Source organism: Rutidosis leptorrhynchoides, chromosome 4, assembly GCF_046630445.1.
Source record: "Rutidosis leptorrhynchoides isolate AG116_Rl617_1_P2 chromosome 4, CSIRO_AGI_Rlap_v1, whole genome shotgun sequence".
Classification (NCBI taxonomy): domain Eukaryota; kingdom Viridiplantae; phylum Streptophyta; class Magnoliopsida; order Asterales; family Asteraceae; genus Rutidosis; species Rutidosis leptorrhynchoides.
Window position 1 is genome coordinate 92,655,809 of NC_092336.1, and position 14,432 is coordinate 92,670,240.

Here is a 14,432-nt window from a genome sequence, read left to right on the forward strand (position 1 = left end):
CGAATAGGGCGCGGTGAACTCATGCCTAATTCCATTATGTGAACAAAAGTTAGCAAATGGAGATACATATTCACCCCCCTATCGCTTCTAACAACCTTAATTTTCTTGTTAAGTTGGTTCTCAACTTCACTTTTGTACAAGACAAATTTCTCTATTGCTTCATCTTTACTCTTAAGTAAATACACATAGCAATACTTGGTGCAATCATCAATAAACGTAATAAAATACTTATTTCCACCTTGTGTTGGAATCGATTTTAAATCACACATATCGGTATGTACTATATCAAGGGGTTCGGTTTTTCTTTCAACTGATTGAAATGATGATCTTGTCGTTTTTGCTTCAACACATGTTGGACATTTATAATTTGAGTCAATATGAAATGTTGGTATGCAATTTAATTTAATTAAGCGACGGATAGAATTAAAATTTACATGACCAAGTCGGCCATGCCAAACATTAGATGACTCAAGCATATAAGCAGAACTAGTAGATGCTTTATTAATTTCATTTTGAGTCACCATTACATTAAGCTTAAACATTCCATCCTGGGCATAGCCCTTACCAACAAACATTCCATTCTTACTTATAACAACTTTATCATACTCAAACACAAGCCTAAAACCAAACTTGTTAAGCAACCAACCCGAAACAAGATTCTTACGAATCTCGGGAACAAACAAGACATTTTTAAGCTTAAGCTCTTTTCCCGATGTCATCTTTAACATGACATCTCCTTCACCCTTGATCTCGATGGTAGCAGAATTACCCATGAACAATTTATCTCCGTTATTCACCTCTACAAGTGTATTAAAGAGGTTCCTATCGGAAGATACATGGCGAGTAGCTCCAGTGTCAACCACCATCCTTTAACATCAGATCCAACAAGATTAACTTCCGAAATCATGGAAGTAATATCGGAAACCATAGCCACGAGGTCTATATCTTCATCCATCATGTTTGCTTGATGTGGGGCCTCTTGTTTCGGCTGTTTACACTTAGCAGCTTTGTGACCCGGCTGGTCACAATTATAACTTCTTCTTGAAAGTTCCACTTTTAACACCAAGGTTCTCAAACTTACCCTTGTTCTTTACATTAGTCTTGCTTTTGGAAGATTGTCCCACCTCAACAACATTATCCTTAAATATATCAAGGGAACCTTAGATGTTGCGTTATGTTATGGGGAACCGAAATTTATTGTCAAAGGGTATGTTGATTCAGATTATGCAGGTGATATCGATAAAAGTAAATCTACCACTGCATATGTTTTCACACTTTGTGGTGGAATAGTAAGCTGGGTTTCAAAACTGCAGTCAGTTGTGGCGACGTCAATAACAGAGGCAGAATATGTAGCAGCTACTCAAGCTACTAAAGAGGCAGTATGGTTGAAGATGTTGTTGGAGGAACTCGGACACAAACAAAAGAATATCACTCTATTTTGTGACAACCAGAGTGCCTTGCATCTTGCAAGGAATCCGGCATTTCATTCAAAGACAAAGCATATCCGAGTTCAGTATCACTTCGTTCGTGAGAAAGTGGAAGAAGGAACCGTGGATATGCTGAAAATTCATACTTATAAAAATGTGGCTGATTTTCTAACAAAGTCAATCAATCGTGACAAGTTTATTTGATGCCGTTCCTCATGCAGCCTAGCAGAGACGTAAGCAACATCATTGGCAAGGAAGGATTATCGTGTGAAGATTGATTGAGCTTCAATCGAATCTTCAAGTGGGAGATTGTCAAATATGGTTGGTGAATGGTTGGAGAATGGTTGGTGGGTGTGTTCAAATATTGAGGCCACATTATTATGAAGATTTGTACGTGCCTAACTCTCACCAACCACAATTCTAACACTATAAATACAGACACCATGAAGCACATTCAATCCATCCTAAAATACTTCTTCAATCTTATGTACTAAAAGAGTTAATAGAGAGTTTGAGTGTTTAGTCTCCTAATTACAAGAGATATAAAGATTAGTGCTTATCCTTGTAATTAGAGAGAAGTGTAATTCCTATTATTCTTATTAGTAAAACGTTTCTTTCCTTGCCCGTGATTTTTACCCTATTGGGGTTTTCCACGTTAAATCTCGGTGTCTCTTTATTGTCGCTATTTCATTTATTACTAGCGGTTTGCTATAATTCGGTGTCGCTTTTCTCAACAAAATGAAAGTTTGGAACAGATTTAATGGTTGTGTGAAATTGTGAATATGCTAGATTAAAATCTCATATGCTACCTTTCAAACTCATAATCGTTTCACTTCAGTATGCTTTTTCTTTTCTTTGTATAGTTACAATTTCATGTTTATCAATTTAGCTAGTTCAATTGTTGCTTCTCAGTTACTGTAAGTTTAATGCAATTAAAAGTTAGGTTACTAAACTTTTTGTTTGTCTAAAAATGCATTCAGTTCAAGAACTTCTAAGTTGTGATTTATGATTAATCATTTGCATTGCAAGTATTCATTTACGTTTATGTATTTTACATGGTCATTTGCGTTTGTGTATACTATCTATGATTTTGTAATCTTCTCTATGCATTTGAAATTGTGACTTGAAGTGAGATATGTATCTTTCTAGAACGCAGTCAAGGTGTTTGATAAAATGACATAGGCAACTTAGTCAACTTTATAATATTAATATAGCTTATTGAATCACCACAACAGGGTCTTGATGCTATGCTGATGATAAACGAAACTGATTTTTTTGTGCACACTACTTTAACAATTAACGATATATAACATATAACATGTTTGTAAAGGTGCTATTTTTCTAACGTTGGGAACCAGAAGCATGTCTATAAGGTTAGTTTTAATAACTTCTCTACTATATAGTATCGTGTATAGCATTATTTAGAGTTTTTGCAGTCTATATTTTTATTTATTGATCACACTTATGCACTATTTGAAGGTTGGACCATCGAACATTTTACATTTCAAGGAGTGTTGAGGAGGCATTGTTTCATTTGAGATTATATCACCAAATTAGTAAGAGAAATAAACAAGCTTAGGTTTTCTCCTTTTGCTATTTGATGTATCTCCTGAAAAGATGATTACTTATTGCATTTATAACTTCAATTTAAGATGTTATCTATTAATGTGTTTATCTATTTGTACTATATAGCTTCAAATACCTTACGATAAAGCGATCCACGCTTTATGCTATTATACGTAAAGTTGCATTTGGATCTTTCAATTGTTGAAGGAAATTGCTGAAGAAAATTTGCAAGGTTAACCTATTTGGTATTCAACGATTATGAAGAAAAGTAATACCCTTGGTTCTTGAATTGGAATATTTGCGGCCCATTAATACAAGTTTTTGAAGATAAAGTAGGAAATATTAGAGCTGTAAATGAATAAATGAAGATTTAACTTATATATAGGTAGTGGCCAAACATGTTTACATACACACATAAAGGAACCATTTGGGAAGTTTATTGCATTGATAATTTTTTAGTTACTTTGACCTGTCGAACCCATTTGACCCGTAAGCTCTTTAAAATTGTTGTTACTTCACTTTTATTAACCATAGTGATAGTGATTCATTTCTAACATTATCATATTTTTTATGTACTTATTGATTGATTTCATCTTTTACTAATTGGTTGTTAGTTCCTTTAATTTCACAGAGAGAGACTTGAGATCTGATTGTTTTCATGTGTTGCAGCTTGGTTGTTAGTTACCTTAACCCAAAAGAGAAAGGACTTGAGACCTATAATATGTCATTTGTAACTGAGTACTTTCTGTAAATTTTCTTTTAGTTTGATATTGTTTGTATTTAAGTATTATACTGCTAGAGTAATATTCTAATTATAGTGTGCCCTGTTCAATGTTTGCTATGTCAATATTAAAGTGAAATACCAACAAATGTGACTATGAAAGGGATTCTTGGACTGTTGATGAAACTGTTTCATTAAGGCCAAAATTTCTTGAAGATAGATTAATGATGTAATGAAGCTATAAGATGAAATGTTGGCAATAGAGCTCCATGCATATATGTACAAGTTATAGAGGTTTGGGTAGAGAAGGAATGGATGGAACATGCTTTTGAATAATGCTATAAATAATAGAGGATTGAGTAGAGAAGGAATAATGGATCATGCTTTTGAATAACTCTAAGAGCTTTGTAGAGTCAGAGAAAATGGAGTGATACACAAAACTAATGAAAGAAATGTTGTTAAAGATTAAGAGTTTGTATTGATTATTGTAGCTAACTTAGTTTTTATATGTTACTGTATTTCTTTTAAAATTTACTAGAGAATGTATGTCTTCTTATTATAACTAATTTTTTTCGTTAAATTCTTTACGCGTTTCTTATAACAAACCCGTGAATTCACGGGTCTTTGAACTAGTATTATTATTAGGAGCGTAAAACAAACACATTATAAGCATTTAATGCGGAACGTTTTAACATTTGATATCATTCTATTAGAAGGAAATCAAGCAGAATCTAGGAGTATTTTTTTTTTCTTTCTTTTGCATTTTGTGTTGATCATTTTATCGTTATAAGATGGATACAATATGTTAAATTGTGTGGAGACATTCATAATTGAATACTGAAACGTTTCTAGATGGTTAGAAAATGTGTTTAGAACTTCAAGCTTATTACAATTATCGTTTATTTATTTTCAATTTTCTATTGAGGTAATACAAATATACAACTCAATTACCCTTATATACTAAAACTCAAATAGAAATTTGTCGTACCCTTTACCACAACTTCAAAAACGACGTCCCCTTCCAGTACCTTCTTTCATTCCTTCTGCTCCCAAAAAAAATCCCTTACATCACCATCTTCCCAAAATCAACCAGAGCGCCGAACATCAGAATAAAGAAGGAAATTGAAGCCTTATATACTAAAACTCAAATAGAAATTTGTCGTACCCTTTACCACAACTTCAAAAACGACGTCCCCTTCCAGTACCTTCTTTCATTCCTTCTGCTCCCAAAAAAAATCCCTTACATCACCATCTTCCCAAAATCAATCAGAGCGCCGAACATCAGAATAAAGAAGGAAATTGAAGCCTTATATACTAAAACTCAAATAGAAATTTGTCGTACCCTTTACCACAACTTCAAAAACGACGTCCCCTTCCAGTACCTTCTTTCATTCCTTCTGCTCCCAAAAAAAATCCCTTACATCACCATCTTCCCAAAATCAATCAGAGCGCCGAACATCAGAATAAAGAAGGAAATTGAAGCTTCCATCTTATGGAATGGAATGAAAGTTTCTACACCCCTACTATAAGATTTAAGGTATTGTTGGAAGCTTCGACGAGCCCAACACACCCACTATAGAGGACTTAGGTTATACTCACTCACTAGACCAACACTTTGACGTTGGTTAGCCTTTAATTTTATAAATCCTTAGTGCACAATAATATTTAGGCGACAGTGTCTACCATATATCATTCAGGCGGTATAACCGACCATATATCACTTAGGCGGCAGAGCCGACCATATAATAAAAATAACACAAGTGCACTAAGAACTCAAACACGAACTAAGGCTTAACCGGGAAACTTAACAAAGAACACTTTTATTAATACAAAGAAACAATTACAATATTATGGACTCAACTCACACTCTTACTTCTTCACAACTTCTTCTTCTAACTCTTCTTCCCTTCTTACTTCTTCTCTACTTCACACTTCACTTACTCACACCTTACACAAATGAACCCACCACCTATATTTATACTACTCCATGGAAGTTTCTAGAAACTAGATATTTCCATGGATATATAAATATCTAGATATTTTTATACATATAAATATCTAGATATTTCTTACACATATAAATATCTAGATTTTTCTATACATTTTAATATCTAGATATTTTTCATATACATATTAATATCTAGATATTTTACCCATATACATTTACTAATTCCATATTATTCTAAATTTGCATTGTATTTTAACACTCCCCCTCAATGCAAATTTTCTTCCAACGATGTCTTGCAGACTATTCCAAGTGCTTCTCTGAATTTTTCAAACTTTGGTTTACTTAGGCTCTTGGTGAATATATCTGCAACTTGTTCATCTGTCTTTGTTGGCACCATCTTGATCTCCCCTTCAAGGACCTTCTCGCGTACATAGTGATAGTGCACTTCTATATGTTTTGTTCTTGCATGAAAGACTGGATTTTCTGCTAGACGTATAGCTGATAAGTTATCGCAGAAAAGCTTTACTTGATAATCTGTTGATTGATGAAGATCTTCCATTAGCTGCTTCAACCAAGTAATTTCTTGTGTTGCTGATGCTGCCGATCGATATTCTGCTTCGGTGCTTGATAAGGATACAGTTGGTTGTCTCTTGCTGCACCATGATATTACTCCCGATCCAAGACTAAACATGTATCCAGTTGTTGATCGTCGTGTATCATAGTCTCCAGCATAATCGGCGTCACAATATCCAGTCACGTGACATTCTTTAGTTTTCTTGTATAAAATACCAAAGTTAATAGTGCCTTTAACATACCTTAAGATGCGTCGTACAGCATCAAGGTGAGGCTTCTTCGGATTGCTCATGTATCGACTTACCACTCCAACTGCATAAGATATGTCTGGCCAGCTTAGTGTGAGATAAATAAGACTTCCGACCATCTTTCGATACATGGTAACATCTTGAAGACTTTTTCCTTCATCTGCTCGTAGTTTTGTATTCGGATCCATCGGAGTTGAGATAGGTTTGCAATTAAGCATTCCGTACTTTTGTAAAAGATCTCGCGCATATTTCTGTTGTCCCAGAAATAATCCTTCTCTTTTCTGCTCTATTTCGAGTCCAAGAAAATGTTTGAGTTCTCCAAGCTCCTTCATATGAAATCTGATAGACAGATTCTCTCTTGTTCTTTGGATCTCCTCATTGTGATCTCCCGTGATGATTAAGTCATCCACATATACTAGCACTATGGCTAGTTTTCCTTGATCTTGTTTCACAAATAAACTAGAATCTGAAGGAGCAACTGTGAAACCACTTTGTACTAAGAACTCACCAATTTTCCCGTACCAAGCTCTTGGAGCCTGCTTCAAGCCGTATAGTGCTTTCTTTAATTTGCAGACATGGTCAGGATGAAACTTGTTCTCAAAGCCTCTTGGTTGCTCCATATAAATTTCTTTGTCAAGTTCTCCATGTAAGAAAGCGTTCTTGACATCCATCTGCCATAACTTCCAAGATTTGCTAGCAGCTAAAGCTAGTAGAGCTCGAATTGTTGTGATCTTCGCCACTGGACTAAACGTTTCTTCATAATCCAGCCCATATTGTTGAGAAAAACCTCTAGCAACAAGTCGAGCTTTATACCTTTCAATGGAGCCATCTGATCGAGTCTTCACCTTGTAAACCCATTTACAAGATATTGGTTTTACATCTTTTGGCTTTGGAACTAAACTCCATATCTGGTTTTCTTTTAGTGCATTAATTTCTTCTTCCATCGCTTTCTGCCATTCTTGACTTTGTGCTGCTTCTTCATAAGTGGAAGGCTCAATAGGTATTGATTCATCCACATGAGCAGCATTGGCATACCTCGGATTAGGTTTCCTCGACCTTGTTGATCTCCGTAATTCTTGCACATGCTCCTCGGCATCCATTTGGCTTGGACGAACCTCTTCGGATGTAGATTGATGTACCCCAGTTTTCCATAGACTCGTTTCCTTAGAGTACGATCCATCTCCTTCTTTAATTGGATCCGATATGTGCTCTTTATGTTCTTCTTTTTCTTCTGGACCTTCTTCTAATCCATGAGATTCTGGAAGCTCTATCTTTTGAGGTGACCACCATGAAGACGCTTCATCAAATACCACATTTCTTGAAGTATGACACTTTCCGGTATTTGGATCACAACATCTCCATCCTTTTCTTGATTCATCATAACCGACAAAAATGCACCGAATTGTCTTCTTCTCAAATTTGCTTCGTAGATGATCTGGCACGAAGACGTAGCATACACATCCAAAAACTTTGAGATGGTTGACGGTTGGTTTGATCTTCCATAATCTTTCATATGGTGAAATATATCCCAACTTTGTTTGTGGGAGTCTGTTAATCTCGTACGATGCCGTCCTCATACATTCGGCCCAAAATCTGCCTGGTACATTCTTACCATGAAGCATACTTCGACAAGTTTCGGCAAGGTGACGATTCTTGCGTTCCGCCACTCCATTCTGCTGTGGAGTATTGGGACAAGTTAATTGTCTTCTAATCTTATGCTTCTCAAGATAGATATTGAACTCAGTCGATAAATATTCTCCTCCATTATCTGTGCGTAAGCACCGGATCTTAGTATTGAGCTCACTTTCTACCTTGTTCTTGAACTCTTTAAACTTCAGAAAAGTCTCCGACTTCTCCTTCATGAAGTAAACCCACACATATCTTGAGAAGTCATCAATGAATGTCACCATATATTTCATACCTCCAAGTGATGTTTGTTTCACTGGGCCGAAGACATCTGAGTGTATGAGCTCTAATGGTGTCTTGGACTGATGCTCTGACTCCTTGAATGGCAATTGGTGAGCTTTGCCAAATTGACATCCAGCACATATTGTATCTGTTCGGATATCAATTTGAGGAAGCCCATTTACTATGCATTTCACCATCATCTCCTTTAACTTATTGTATCCCACATGCCCAAGACGTTCATGCCACAGATCAGCCTTCTCATTCTTTCGAGTCTTATCCACATATGCTGTTTCAGCAGATAGTACATAGACCGACTCTATTCTTTTTCCTTGCATAATTGGATTGCCAACCACCTTCACTCTCTTGAATACAGACACATCTTCTGGTCCAAAGAGCACATAATTCCCTTCTGCTATCAGTTGTGGTACTGACAGTAAATTCTTCTTTAGGCCAGGGACAAGATACACCTTCTCAAGATGGAGCTTATGAGAGTCGCCTTCATTTGGAATTATTGTCTTTCCAATGTGAGAAATAGACAACCTTGAATTGTCGGCTGTCAACACGACTCTCTTTCCTTTGTAATCCTCCATTTCTTGCAGCTTCGTCTCATCATTGGTCATATGATTTGAGCACCCAGAATCAATGATCCAATCATCTTTGTAGTTTATTTTTGACTTTAAGGTTGCTGCAAGAGCTTGATCATCCATGTCAGCTTCAACGGAGAGTCCTGCTTCTGCATCCCATGTTTTCTCATTAATGGTTGCTTCGAATGTGACCTCTTTCTTCTCATCTCTTGCGGCGGCCACATTTCCTTCGAAAGTTCGCCTTCTGGGGAATCTACAATCTCGAGCAAAATGACCCTTCTTGCCACAATTGAAGCATTCACCATTCTTTCTCTTATCATTTTCCCCGTATTGTTGGCGATGATCTCTTCTTCCTTGTTGAGTTGCTTTTTGATTTTGGGTGACCCTTCCACCCATATGTCTTACTTTCTTTCATCTCCTCTTATTTTCGAGATGTTGCTTTCTTCTTATTTGTGAAGAGTGCATCTTCTCCGTCTTTTATGGTTACTTCATTCATCTGCTTGGCTAATGCCTCTTGATTAGCCAACAAATTCTCCAGCTCTATTAATGATGGTTGAGTAGGCCATCCTCTCACAGCGGCTATAAATCCATTATACTCGGACCTTAAGCCATGGATGATAATTCTCTTCATCCTTGCATCACTCACTTTCTCTTCAGGAGCAAGTTGAGATATCTCACGGCAAATTGATTTCACCTTGGTGAAATACTGAGAAATAGACAGACTTCCTTGTGAGATACCCGCGAGCTCATTTTCCAAGAGCTGGAGGCGTGCTTCATTCTTCTTTGAAAATAATTTTTCAAAAGTTTCCCAAGCTGCCTTTGGTGTTTTCTCGTCACGGATGTGCTCCAATAGATCCTCCTCGATTGTAGTCTTCAATATAAATAAAGCCTTCCCGGCCTTGATGTTCCATTTTCTTAAGGCTTCAGCATTTTCTTTCGGTGGAGGCGTTGTGTCACTGCCAGCAACTATTTCCCATAAATCCTGTCCTTGTAGGTAGGATTCTATGCAAGTCCGCCAATAACCATAGTTGTGGTTATTGAGACTCTTGATTCCACTGATCGTACTTGCAAGATCTGCCATCATGACGTTCAACGTTCAATAAGCTTGGTCCCTGACCGATGAGCTTTCACAGTTCCTAACTGTGCTCCGACAGAATCTCCCTTAGAGCCTTGGTGAAAACAAGTCGATGTAAACGTCCAACGTTTACCGATTTCCTCCACTTGAAATGGTCCCGAACGACCTGCTCTGATACCAATTGTTGGAAGCTTCGACGAGCCCAACACACCCACTATAGAGGACTTAGGTTATACTCACTCACTAGACCAACACTTTGACGTTGGTTAGCCTTTAATTTTATAAATCCTTAGTGCACAATAATATTTAGGCGACAGTGACGACCATATATCATTCAGGCGGTATAACCGACCATATATCACTTAGGCGGCAGAGCCGACCATATAATAAAAATAACACAAGTGCACTAAGAACTCAAACACGAACTAAGGCTTAACCGGGAAACTTAACAAAGAACACTTTTATTAATACAAAGAAACAATTACAATATTATGGACTCAACTCACACTCTTACTTCTTCACAACTTCTTCTTCTAACTCTTCTTCACTTCTTACTTCTTCTCTACTTCACACTTCACTTACTCACACCTTACACAAATGAACCCACCACCTATATTTATACTACTCCATGGAAGTTTCTAGAAACTAGACATTTCCATGGATATATAAATATCTAGATATTTTTATACATATAAATATCTAGATATTTCTTACACATATAAATATCTAGATTTTTCTATACATTTTAATATCTAGATATTTTTCATATACATATTAATATCTATATATTTTACCCATATACATTTACTAATTTCATATTATTCTAAATTTGCATTGTATTTTAACATGGTTTATGTTATTAGCTCATTAATTTTTAGTTGGGTTTCATGAACTCTAACCCTAGGTTTTGAGGAAAAGTGGTAACAAGGGGTTTACAAGATCCGTATGAAGTTGTATGTATCTATTATGGAGTAAAATAACACATAGGTAGTACCATTTGTGGTGTAAGCATATTGAATTTTTATAATCTGCAGGGTTTCCTTGCATGAGTATTGAAAGCAAGTTAAAAGGTAGAGAAATGAGTAGAGTGCATAATGTTGTTTGGAAGAAAATCGGATTTCAAGACTGAAATTAAGATTACCAAAATATTTTAATTACAATGCACGATATAATCTATATCCCTGAATATGAGGTTCTATGCGTTAAAGATAAAATATGTAGATTTTGGACGACAATCCTTTTGACCTATTTGTTCACCTTTTAGCTAACGGCCCATTTGACCTATTTATTAAGACAAAGTACAACCCAATTTATACTTACTCACAAGTAACTGGGGTAAAATTACTACCCATGGCTCGCATCTTATCAGAGCATACATTGGTATGAAACCGAAACATCATGTGATAATGTCTTAACGTGTTATTGATAATATTTTATTGTGCTAATCACTATAATTATAATCTATCTATACTTCTATATCTATACTTCTATATCTATACTATATATAATAACAAAAGCAAAAATAGGTCTTAACCATCTATTTAATTAACCATCTTTGATCTTAACCCTTAATTTCTTCCTGATCTTCCAAATGACCTCATAATCTTAGCCTTTAATTGTTTGATTACTAAAACACCCTTCTAACCTAGATTCCTTCAATTTTAAAAACATACTGGAGAGAAAACACGGATGAGGGGTCACTCCCATCCCTTTCATTCACGTTATTCATTCGAACCCTAAATTGATCACGTTATTCATTCGAACCCTAAAACAGGTTCAATAATCGATTAACAATCATTGAATTCCAGATCAAGATACATTATACTCATCTGATTCGTCCTTCCAACAATTGATTAACAAGGTTAGTATTTTAAAATTTTGTATCACTAATTAGTCTTTGTTTAAATTAAGGTTTTGATTACACAGTACGCTATTAACGATTTAAAGTCAGCGTAAGCCATTTTACACTATCAGTTTAGATTGACTGATTTTCGATTTGAACTTAATGTTGGGTTCAAAGTTAAATTGTGTTTTTGATCAATGGTTAGTTGATCCTCTGTAATATTCATTTAATTTCACCACCACTGAATTCATGTTTATTTCTATAAAACCTATGACAACACTTTAAAACCCTAATTGAAGTTCTTGATAAGGGCTGTTTTCGTCAGTTTCTGGAGCTGCATCCTCAAGCGTTGTCTCTCAGTGTTTGAGAAGCAATTGGGAGAGGGAGTTACTTTTTGTTTCCTTTTTATTTACTATAATCATTGCAACTTGGTTTAGTTTTGATGTTGTTTTATTTTCTTTTTTGTTCTATTAGTTGTAGTTGCTAATGTAGGTTCAGGCAATACGTCTCACGACCCAATAAAGGTGTGTTTTCCAGAGTTGATTGTTTAATCTTTGTTGATGCACATTCCTGGTATTTGTTTATATTATAATCTAAAGGTACGTATCTATGGGTAAAACTATATTGCCTCAAGATTGAAATTACACCACAATGATAGGTTCTTATAGAAATAGCATTGCCCAGATTGATAAATTCTTGAAAATGATGATTAATGTTATTGCATCCTCTTGAACACTGAAAAATTTGTATACTCAACCCCTTTGTATTAAAAACTTTATTAAAAAGTCTTGATCACTGGAAAATGATTGTTATTTTTGTAGAGACCTGAAACACTTTTATTTTTTCTTACATGTATTGTTTTTGAATGAACAGTTATAAAATGCAGATACATGGTTACATGAGTTATAATATTTTTCTATGATAAATTTAGTTTGTTGAACAAACTTAGTGTTACAAAGGGACTAATAATCATATCACTTGACTCATATGTGTCAAAAAATTTACAAAATTATGAAAGAAGATGGAACATGATCTAGATTCCAGCCTATTCTTATAACTGGGTCAGAATTGCCACATGTACCAAATATAGGTATTTGGTATCATGTATAAAATTTTGTAGCAAAAATATTGCCAATTTATGGATGTTTAATGATAAAATTTCTAGCTATTTTTGTTACTCTACAATACAAGATAGATTAATTATTATTTCTTCTAAATAACTCATGAACGAAAGAGAGCTTTGGACATTGTTGATCTTCTTGGTAACGAAAATCACAATTTCAAAGAGTTACAACCATTATCATAACCCACGGTTGTATAGCTCGAACTTTGTAATAACATTTAGGGGCTCAAGTGGTAAATCATTATGCTTCTTTTTTATATAATTTCCTATAGAATTATATTCCCTATGTGTTGCCTATATTTTATTTTCAAGTTTCGTATATTAATTAAAACAACCTACTTGATGAGCACAGGGCAAGAGTACCAACATACATATGGCAGTCAAGCTAATGAAGATGCTTTGATTAGTTAATGCGGAAATTCCATCAGATGCGTTGAAAAAATGGACAACAAACACGTTCAAGAGCAGGTTGGTTGTTAGTGTAATTTCTCCTACATCTTTGTTAGTGACAATTTTGCTTCTGTACGATAGAAACACAATGTTTTTGCTCCTTATTTTATTTCTTGTTGTACAACAAGAGTTTCATGTCGGCAATGAAAAATTCCATTAAATGTAGGGTAGTTTTGTTAGCTATAACATACAATTCCCTTAAGATGGGTATATTATCGTTATCGATATAGGGGGCAATATGGACTTGATGAGGGACAGGGCCATGGTGGGTTGGGTTGAAATGGGTCATTTTGATATGGCTCGACACTTGCACAACCTTATCATGTGCATTTTACATTGAAAAATCACTTTTTCGTAATAGACAAAATGATATGCCTTGGATATTTCCACGCAATCAACATGTCAATATCGCATATTTAAGCCTAATGCCATTAGATTCAACGATTTCGAAAATCGTGTGAAAACACCATTTCAAAACATCATTGTGCTTCAAAGTCGACTTTAATACAAGTGGACTAACTCAAGGAAGTGTTTTACGGCTTGTGCATGCAGGTAATGTGTCCCGTTCAGGTAGATTCACTCTGTATGAGAGGGTATTGAAGAAAAACCATCTGATTCAAAATTTTCGGATGCCACTGTTTTTCTGTGTTCTACCTGATTCCTTTTACTTATTTATATAGATTTTATTACTATGCATTAATCGTTTCTACTAATAAAATGTTAACTTAAATATGCATGTCTAGCAACATGGGTTGGTCAAAATAATGTATTAAATCATGCTTCATGCTTTAGTCTAGCATTGTGAGTTGTGACTGTTAGAAATAAAATAGAATGTTGGGATCAAGCTCATCATTTCCCATTATTACAAAAGCAACATTTTACAAAAAGGAAAACATACTTTATTTTCTTAATGATTTAGGCATAGAGCCGTTTGGCTATTTTCTGTATAAGATAGCATTTATCTTC